Genomic DNA, 11,260 nt, shown 5'->3' on the forward strand with positions numbered 1-11,260 from the left:
GTTAAATCTAATCATGATTTTAAAAATTGTGTATTTTTCATCACCTAAGTGTCCAGGAGCACCCCGTTTATTTTCCTACTATTTTTTTCCTCAGTGTACATTCACTGTAAGTCCTACCATTGCAAATTGCCAAAAGAGATAGAATAAAAAAGAAAATATAATGCTAATTATTACTAAAATTAGAGTTCATGTTTTGGAAGCTGTTGAAATTTTGTTAACTTAGTCTTAAGTAATGGCAGTTTTCAGTTTTTTGTTCAACTCTTGCTTACAGACTATGTACTAGGCTGTGGAGGACTCAGTGAAAAACAATACGAAGTCCCTCCTATGAAGCTATGTATAGTTTATGTATGTATAGTCCCTCCTATGAAGCTATGTATAGTTTATGTACATATAGTCCCTCCTATGAAGCTGTGTATAGTATATGACACAGACAATAAACAAGCAATGTCAGCCAAGTTTGCTGAGGGCTACAAAAGGGAACATTGCAAGAGTGCTAATGAACATACAGTACAAGGCAAGATTGGTCAATGTAGGTTTCTTTAAAAAAGGGACATGAGTTAAAAGGAAAAAAAAAGGAAGAAGTGGGATTAACTAGGAGAAGGGGGTGGAAGAAGAGAGTAGGGGAATGTGAGCAGATCTGGGCAGTGAAAACCCTGTGAGCAGATGCCCAAAGGAGAGATGATGAGTGTCAGGAAGTGAAAATAGCAGAATATGGAAATGGAAGTTGACAAGGAAAAGACTGGAGTTTTAGAGGTTAAACAGATTACCAAATATTAAAACTTTTTGCAAGTCAGTTTAGACAGTTGGAATTCCATCCATTGATGAGCAATAGGGAACCACGGTGGGTTCTTAAGCAAGAGGTGGTACAGATTTATTTACAAGAGCTCCTCTGGTTATGGGTAGGAAATGGATCAGAGCTAGGCAGAAGCAAGGCTGGTTTTGAGTTTCTTTGCCTCTCAGGTTCTAGAACTTGCCACTTAAAGTCAAAGGTCCTAAAAATATGACACAAGAAGACAATGAAGTACACACCTATTCCTTACACAATGTTTTCCATTTCTTTCCACCTGGAAGAATGGTGCAATGGTTAAAACACAGACTTAGACTTAGAGGCGGATGGCTTGGGAATAAATCTGACGAGGTGTCTATGGGTGAATTGCTTTATCTCTGTTTTTCGAGGCCCTTATCTATAAAATGGACAATATAATGGTGCCCTAAATTATAAATTTCTGGGGCTGTCAAATCATGCCGTGTTTTGCACAACACAGGAGGTTAAATTCACATCACAGTTTATTGACTGAGTTGTGATAAAGATTAAATGTGCCAATACATGTAATGAGCACAGCCCACAGCATGTGGTACATAGGTGTTAGCTACTATCATTACTAATGTACTGGCCCTTATTCCATATAACTTTGTATAGCTTCTGTTTACTCCTTCTTCTTTGTAAGTTAGAGATAGCCTTAGGTCCACTAATAATATTCAGAGGGCATGAGGCAAGAGTACAAATAGAGGTCCCCTGCCTTCTCTTTGACCCCTGGCACCACGTCATCTTAAGATGATCTGGTGGACATATCTGTGGACAAGCTCTTCCTCACATCCAAGCCAAGCTCCACAGCATTCCAGTTTCTGAAAGCACATGCCTTTTTTGATACCCGTCATGCTGAATGGTATGTACACATACAGGTTAGTCTGTAAGAAAAGACTCTTGCATACTGATCCATGTGTACCTGCAAGTGGGCATGAGGCTGTTTACACATTTCAGAGACCTGAGTCTCCAAACAGTAGTTTAGAAAGGAAGAAGTGAGTTCTGGATAGGTGCTTCAATAGGTCCAATTGTCCCATGAACACCTTGTCCTCAGGGAATGGGGCAAGAAGGGATGGGGCACAGCAGAGGAGGAATGGAGTAACGTTCTCTAATGTATGGGGGCCCAGAGAAGGAGCCCCAGTTGCCAGATCTACAAGCTCCTTGAGTAGCCATGACTGAAGAATGTGTCCCTCCTAATTCTCCCTAGGCTATTAACCCCTGCCATCCTCAAAATAGAAGACAGAGAGACAAACTTAAATTTTACTATCATGGTGGACAGCAAAGAAGGGACGTGGAAGGTAGGGAGAGCATTTTGTCACCGAAGTCCATACCTCCTTGCCTCAGAGAAAATTCCTTTGAGTGCTATTGTAACTCTGTTTCATGTCGTAACCAGAGACAGGAAGAGGCATATGAAAAATACAGTAACTTACTCCATCACAATATCTTCCTTATTGGTTTTATAAAATTCTGATGGGGTATGCACAGATAACTCATCCTCCACAGAACTAGAACCCACATAGTCTTTGGAGCCAGACCAACCTAAGTTTAAATTTCAATTATACTGTTTTTTAGCTGATGAAGCTTTGAGTATATTGATTCTCCCAAGTCTCAATATTTTCGTATGTGAAAAGTGGATATAATGCCTGTCTCCTAATATGTGTAAGGAAAATACATAGGCTCAGGGATCTCAAGCATCTAAGAACATTGTAATTAAGTAATTAAACTTTGAATTTTGCCTGCTTCACATTTTTTCTTACTAGTAAAAGATAAAATAATGTGGGTACCCAAATTATCTCACCCAGAATGCAAACTCCTTATATTTGGCTTGGACAAATGATCCTATTGTCTGTCCATGTCAAATTGCTCAGAGTTCCTTAATATCCCTATTATTGCATTTTGTTTGTACTCTTTACTTACTCATTTTTGGATGCTCCCAAAAAGCTAATCCCACTTCACCCTTATGTCTACTTCTTCCATGCTGAAAGAACCTTTTTGTTCTGGTAGCAGGCTCTTTAGAGAAGATAGACCCAGCCCTGCTAGCACATCTTAATTACTTTGAATCAATAATAAAAGTTCCATTTTCAATTGCAGTGTTTGATTGAAAAATTGACTTATAACACAATTCTAGCCAATAGAATAAGGGGCTCCCAGGCAGGGTTCCTTGTTTCCAAAAGAGTACTCAATGCTATAATGTTTATGACCTAAGAATGTTGATATTTCTGTAACATGAGACTGAGAACTACTGTGACATCCAGTAATTATGAGAGGGAGAGCCCAAGGTCAAAGGGCAGCATACAGGGAATAACAGAAAGGAGACTTGGAAAGGACAAGATATTTATTTTAATCTATGTAAGTAATGTTTAAACTCTGGATTTTCCATTATGTGCCAAAGTGAACCTCTTCTTGATAAATAATTTTGAGTTTCAGACCAATATGCCCTTACCTTTGATCATGCTGTTTTCTCCATTTGAAATATCTCTTGCTCCTTTTCTGGTTGCTAAGGCACAACTTAATTTTTTTAATGTTTTGTTTGTTTGTGTGCTGGTTTTCATTACCGTCAGTTACCTATATGAGCTCCATTTAATTACTCACTTTAATGTCTATATTCCTTTAAGACACTTATACTTCCACTATGAGATGATTGGTGAAAAGCCATTTGCCATAACTAACCTGTAAGTTCTCAATATCCGAGGCCATATATTACTCACTTTTATATCCGCAGACCCTAACACTAGCTTATGATGCAAACCCCATCAACCATTTCCCAAACAGAATTCAACCACAGCCAATTAGAAGCCTACAAAACCAAAAGCGTGCCATGTCAATCTAATTCAGCTAAAAAGAGCATGGCCTCTCTTTCACTCAAAAGCAAAATCTAAATCTAAATCAAAATCACTTGCTGTGGTTTTGGAGGTGACTCCTCTGAAAACAGTATTGACTTCAGGCATTTTACAGTCTAGTTAGGGTGCATGTTGTTGCAATGACAATAAGCAAATAATATGTTTTTAGATGTTTAAAGAATAACTTCATTTTTAGTTTTCAACCAATTTAATAAATATTTGAGATTCTTCAATTACTCAAGCCTTCTTCTAAGTTCCAGGGTTACCTTTAAGAAAAGACAGGGAACTGGAAATTTGTCAAGCAGAAAATGTAATTCAAATGTGTCTACTGCAATGGAGGTATGTACAAGTTAATAATGAAAGCAGAGAGAGAAAAAAAGATTAAAGACAGAGCTTTTAAACTGTAAGTAGATGGGACAAGAATAATATGCTTTTAATAATAATTTTTTATTTTATTTTATAGCCTATTGCCCATGGAAAGTTTGCATATTTAGACAGTATCATATGGTCAAGGAAATAGACTGATAACAAGGCTCCCCCAGGTGTCAACATGCCCCCAAATAAAAGCAACTCATAAGAGCTTTATGAGCATTTTTCTGATACTCCAAACCCAAAAATGGATGGCACAGTCTAAAAGATTAACTTCCTCCTATCCAGTACAAAATCTTCTTATGGCACTCAAGGATGTAGAAAACTTCTAATTTCAAAAGAACACACCTACATACAGGGTACTTTTAGAAAAGATTTCAGTGTTTGCTTTGCTGCGTGTTCAACTTCCTTTTCCTCTTCCTTCTTATTTTAGGATGAGGTAATCCGCAGAATGTTCCATGTTCATATGGCTTCTGCTGTTCTGTTCTAGCTTCAACAAGAAATTCAAGAAGAAATTTGCATACTGAATCTGTAATCTTCTTCTGGGAAATATGTTATTGATCCATTTTCCTCAAAACTGTATTTTGTTGGCTGGGCGCGATGGCTCATGCCTGTAATCCCAGCACTTTGGGAGGCCGAGGTGGGTGGATCACAAGGTCAGGAGATTGAGACCATCCTGGCTAACACGGTGAAACCCCGTCTCTACTAAACATACAAAAAATTAGCCGGGCGTGGTGGCAGGCGCCTGTAGTCCCAGCTACTCGGGAGGCTGAGGCAGGAGAATAGCATGAACCCGGGAGGCGGAGCTTGCAGTGAGCCGAGATTGGGCCACTGCACTCCAGCCTGGGCGACAAAGCTAGACTCCATCTCAAAATAAATAAATAAATAAAATAAAATAAATAATAAATAAATACAAAATAAGAACGAAAAGTAATGCTTTTGTGTATACATAGATTCAAGACAGGGACGGATTGACGGCTTCACAGAATTGTTGAATCAGTGGGAACTGAAGTAATGAGAACAGATCGTTTCAGTCCCACTGACACAACACAAACTGTATGAATCGATACTGTTATTATTCTTTTTGCTTTATTTTGTTTTACAGATTAAGAAAATAGTGCTTAGTAAGATTACGCAGTGTTTTCAAAGTTGAAAGGCATGTAAGCGATGAAAACACAATTTGAAATTAGGCTGACTCCACAGCCACAAATAAAACATAAATGTAAATAAGACTAATACGCTTCATCATACTCTAGTCAGGTAGAAACGCTTGGGGAGGAAAAGCAGTCTGTGTTTCCATCACCTTCTAAATTCTAGACACATATATTGTTGCTAAACATACACTATATGTCAGGTTTTGTGCTTACTATAACATTGAGTTTTTGTCTCTGTCTTTCCTCAGGAATCACTCAACGGGCAGGAGACATATAAATAGATAATTATATCCAGTGAGGAAACCCGCTCATGTTCATAATGTGTCTTGCCCAAGACCATAAAATTATCCTCTGACTTCCCCTGACCCACACCATCCTCCCGTTTTCCACCAGCTGCTTCTCAAGAACAGAAATATGATCAGTCAGGAATGATCCTCTTGTGAATGATGCACTTGCTCTCTGCTTTATTTTGCAAACTCAAGCAAATCCCTTAACCTTCCCCATCCAGCTTGCTCATCTGTAAAGCCAAAGTAATCACACTGACCCAGCCTCCCAGGGTCAAGATGCGAATTGGTTAGCTAATATTTGCAGATTGTTTTGGAAATGTTAAAGACTAAGGGTTTTTAAGACTGCACTATGGTGTAATAAAAAGACATAAAACCAGAAAGCAGAACAAACCATTCTTTGAAGCCCTTGCATAAAGGGTTGGAGCCAAAGAGATAAAAACACAATTATAATGAAGACAGTGAACTCTAAGTGACAGCAAGAAATTGCATCAACACTTTTGGAGTGAGCGAGAAGACACTTGTGGCATTAATCTGGAGAGAGAGAGAGAGAGAGAGAGAGAGAGAAAGCAGGAATAAGGCTACTGAGTCCAGTACTACATTACTCTATTAAACACCTCCCTTGTGTGTTCAGCAAATATTCTCACACTTAAAACTTAGTCCAAATCTTCATCTTTCCTGGTCTGAAAATGTTACTCAGTTCCCAACTCCTTAATGCCTCTCTTCTCCCTTCCTTCCTCCCTTTCTCTCTCTCTCTCTCTCTCTCTCTCTCTTCCTCTCTCACACAGTTCTATACATGGAAGCAGGAAAAAAAATGGTTATGTCACTTAAAATCCTTTATTTGGTTGTTTGAGAACAAAATAATGCAAAGATTTTGGCGTGGCATCGAAGGCGCTTCCAACAGGCCTGGCCCGGATACTCTCCACCCACAGCTCCCAGTCCTCCACACCGCTGGGCAGCTTTGGCAAAGACAAATGACAGGCCACTGTGTGCCCTTCACGCACCTCCGCTGTCTCTGTCCTTTCCTGAATGCTCCCCGCATTTGTCTATCTCATTTCCACTCAGACAAAATATTGATCTGTATAATGCCCCTCACATGAGCTCTGTCAGAAATGCCACTTCTTCCTCCACAGCTGCACTGCCATTCATCTCTTTGTCCCTAAAGTAACTGCCCTGTCAGGAATTATATTAATAATTAGCTCCAGAAGTTCGTTTCTCAGTGAAGGAATCTTGCCTCCTTGTTTTTGTTTTGTTTTGTTTGTTTACTGCCTTGCATAGTGGCTGGCACAGCTTAGTCTTCCAATAAATGTTTGAGAGCAGAGGAAAAGAAAGGAGATGAAGAAGATGGAAAGATGAGAAATTACAGTGGATGGAAGAGGGAACACAGCTCCTGGCCTAAGAATTTTATGGTCTAAAATGAAAAACAAAAATCAAAAAAGTAAAAACTTACTAGTAACACTGTGTATTAGTATAATATAGTATATAGCATAATAATTAGTATAATATAGTAATTTCCTGAACCTTCTGAGAGAAGTACAATTGTTAAACCCTTTTTGCCTATGTGCATACTGAGGTACAACAAAGTAGCTCATCCAGGTTCACCCAGCTAATAAATGACAAACTAGAATTTGAGCTCAGGCAGTCTGAGTGGCACTAGACTATGAGAATCTACTCTTGCGACATAGATGACAGCACAGCTTCAAGGCCTTCCAGAAGTTTCTTATACACAATCACTATTAAGCAACTCTCTGGGTTAGAATTTACGTATGTATTTAATAACCTCCCTGAAGACAGCAGAGGCGTTTTCCAAAGGAGGGGCCGTTTTAGTGGGTTCTTAAAAAAGAAGTGTGAACTGACGAAGCACAAGAAGGAAGAAAGGCACCCCAGGCAGACCAGGCTTCCTGAGGCGTAGGAATGTCAGGGCGAGTCAGGCAATCAAAGGGCCAAGGAAAGTCAGCAGTTCAGGGGAGCCGGTGAGAGCACTCAGTGTGGGAGACAGTGAGAGATGAGGGAGGAGAGAAGATGAAGGGGCATGTCATGGATTCCATGCTAATAATTTAGGCTTTTCACACAGAGGTGTCATGAGATCAAGACTCCTCTGGCAGCATTACCATGGGGAGACTGACAAGAGGGGCATGGGAGACACGGAAGATCTTTTGGCAAGATCAGGTTGCAATCCACATTTAGCAATTCTTTCCTTGGATAAGCTTCAATGATCTATGAATTTAGGAATGATTCTCAGACACAGCCTTTTGTCACAGATTTCATGTTTCCCTGAAAGCTTGGCTAGGGAGCCAAGTTCCAGGGAGCACGTATTCTAGGCAATCTACATGACTTGTATGTAATCTGCCTAGAACCACAAAGTGGCAGATCAGTAAGAGGTAAATAGGGATGCGGGTCTGCAGCCTACAAGTTAAGGCCAGCTTTTCTCCCTTTCATTCACTATCTATCCTACAACCTGAAGGGGTGCAAAGGGGTCTTCCCTCAGGTTAGACTCCAGAGATAAATTGAGAATTCCGTTACTCATTGCAGAATTTTATGTTCCTTCCCAGCCTACACCTATTATGGGAATCTGCCCTTGCGACATAGAGAACAGCACAGTTTCAAGGCCTCCCAGAAGCTTCTTATGTGCAATCATTATTAAGAAACTCTGGGTTGGAATTTATTTATGTATTTAATTGACAAATAATTGTCATGTATATTTATGGGTACAAAGTGATATTGTGATCTATATATACATTGTAGAAATATTCAATCCAGTGAATGAGTCAATATTTTATTCTGTAGGAAATATATCCATCTGGTCACAGGTTTCAACTCATGTCAGCTAGAAAGTGGTAATTTTTTTTTTTTCGTTTATTTCACATGTGCTTTTATTTGCTGAAGCATTACCAAACTTCCTGATCTTAAAAGTAGGAAGGATAAGGGACTTCTGCTCCTATGGAGATGGAATAGATGTACATTTCCTATTCCTCTAAGTCCAACTAATGACCTTCCCATACACACACACATGCACGTGTGTACATGCGTGAGAGTGGTAGAGAAGAAGGTGGTTGTGGCAGGCAGACTGCCAGAAATCTTGTGACCTTAGAAAGTTCCATGTTGTTTTGTTTGGTTTTGTTTTGTTTTTGCCTTGAATCTGCCAGAATTTAAACTGAAAAACTTGGTAACCCGGAAATCACAAGAAACACAAACAGACAAATACAAAAATAATAACTACAACAACAATAATAACAACAAAACTGATCTGTCCAGCCAAAGATCAGGAAAGGAGCAACTTGGTAAAACAGAAAATGTGAAGACAATGACTGTTCTTCTTCCATCAAGCACCACAGAAAAACCTGTGGTCTTCCATAAACCCAGATTACCAAAGGCCTAGTGAAGAGCTTCACCTTCCACTCTTTGGAGACCGTTAAGAAGGCATTCAGCAGCCCTGCAAAGAAGGTTTCAGAAAAGGACTCACAGGGAGCCGAGACTGTAAGGAAGCCCCTTTCCTCCAGGTGTTAGTAGAGCCCACTCAGGGAGCTGACATTCCCCCTTACACCCTGTAATAATGAGGGGGCACCCCCTCACCAGGAGTCAGTGAAGGCTCCAGTTGGAACCTGGACTTTCGTGACCATCTGGCAGTAACAAGATGACATCAAAAGCCTGACTGAAATAGTGTGAGTGTCACAGAATGACTATGTAAGATCCAGAGTCTCAGAACATAATAAGAAAATGCTGTTTTCCATTGGAAATCACTTGTTATATCAAGGACCAGAAAGATCTCAAACTGAATGAAACAAAGATAATCAATACACAACAATACTAGATGACAAACATGCTAAGATTTTCTGTCAAATATACATATATAAATGTGTATGTGTATATATAATGTGTATGTATATATAATATATATATTTTATATATATATATTTTTAGACAGAGTCTTGCTCTGTCACCCAGGCTGGGGTGCAGTGGCATAACCTCGGCTCACTGCAACCGCCACCTCCCAGGTTGAAGCAATTCTCCTGCCTCAGCCTCCCGAGTGGCTGGGATTACAGGCGCCCACCACTATACCTGGCTAATTTTTGTATTTTTAATAGAGACGGGGGTTCCACCATGTTGGCCAGGTTGGTCTCAATCTCAAATCGCTGGAATTTCAGGCATGAGCCACTGCACCCAGACTCAGTTAATGATTTTAAATGAGTCATCATAAAAATGCTTCAGCAAATAGAAGCACATGTGAAACAAATAAAAAAATGTTATGAAGTTTCAACTCAGTTCGGAAATAAAAGATGCATCAACCCCAAATCCTGCACAGAGTAAAATAACCTTCAGGAATAAAGGGAAACCCAAGACATTCTCAGATGCAGGAAAACCAAAAGTATTTGTCTCAGAGGAGCTACTGTAAATAAATGCCCAAAGAATATTATCTAAACAGAAAGGAAACAATAAAGAAAGAACTAATAACCAATAAACATCAGGAAGGAAGAAAGAACATTGTAAGCAAAAGTAATGGTAACTACAGTAGTCTTTGTTTCACCTTTTGAGTTTTCTAAGTTGCTGATTGAACAAACATCATAACATGATGAGGAGGTTGTAATATACAGAGAGAGGAAATATAACACAGTTACATTATAAAGAAGAGAAAGTAAAGGAATGTAAAGTAGTAAAGTTTCTACAGTTCACTCAAACTGCTAAAATGATGGCACAATAAAGAGTGATAAGTTATGTTTATATATTGCAGTAGCAGGAACAGCCAAAAACAAAAACCTATAGAAAAAGCCAGGTTGAATTTTTAAAAGTATTCAGGTAATCCACAAGAGGGCAAGAAAAAGAAAACACACACACAAAAATCACAACAAACAGGCAAAAAAAGGCAGCTCTGAGTCCTAACATAACAATAATGATGTCCAGGACAAATGGTCTAAATATACTAATGATTGGTATAGATATTGACAGACTGGAGTAAAAGAAATGACCCAACACTCCCTGTCTACAAGAAACTCACTTAAAATGCTATGACTTCGGTAGGTTGAGTACTTTTTAAAAAATGAAAGAAAAATGTACATGTAATCAAAAGAATGCGTAAGTTTAATATCAGATAAAGTAGACTTCAGAGAAAAGAAAATTGCAGAGTCAGAGGGGAATGTTATGTGATGGCAAAAGGCCCAATCCACCAAGAAGACATAAATATCCTAAATGTGTATGCATCAAATAACAGAGATGAAAAATATGAGAAGCAAAATCTGATAGAGCTAAGGATGAATAAACAAATCTACAATTGTAGTTGGAGACATCAACACTGCTCTCTCAACAACCAATAGAACAAACAGACAATTATCAGGGTGTGGAAGACCTCAACAGCATCATCACTCAGCAGACTCTAATTGACATTTATGGAACACTACATCCAACAATAGTGGAATACACATTGTTTTCAAGGGCCCATGGGACATAAACGAAGAGAGTTCATATTCAGTGCCAACAAAAATCTATTTGTCTCATCCAGCTGATCCAGCTCAAAGGAACTTCATTTTATTTTTGGTTGTCTTTTGTTGTTCTGATATTTATTCCATCTGAAGCATTACGCTGAATCATATGAAATTCCTGTTTTTAGAGTTCAAAATGATCTAATATCAGCACTTTTATGTAGTTTGAACCAATATGTTCAAAATCAGGTCCAAACATTTGACTTCAAACTTATTTTCTATTCATCTCTTTTACAATAATATCTTCTTCTTTTTTTTTTTTTGAGACGGTGTCTTGCTCTGTCACCCAGGCTGGAGTGCAGTGGCCGGATCTCAGCTCACTGCAAGCTCCGCC

This window comes from Colobus angolensis, unplaced genomic scaffold, assembly GCF_000951035.1.
Source record: "Colobus angolensis palliatus isolate OR3802 unplaced genomic scaffold, Cang.pa_1.0 Scaffold17, whole genome shotgun sequence".
Classification (NCBI taxonomy): domain Eukaryota; kingdom Metazoa; phylum Chordata; class Mammalia; order Primates; family Cercopithecidae; genus Colobus; species Colobus angolensis.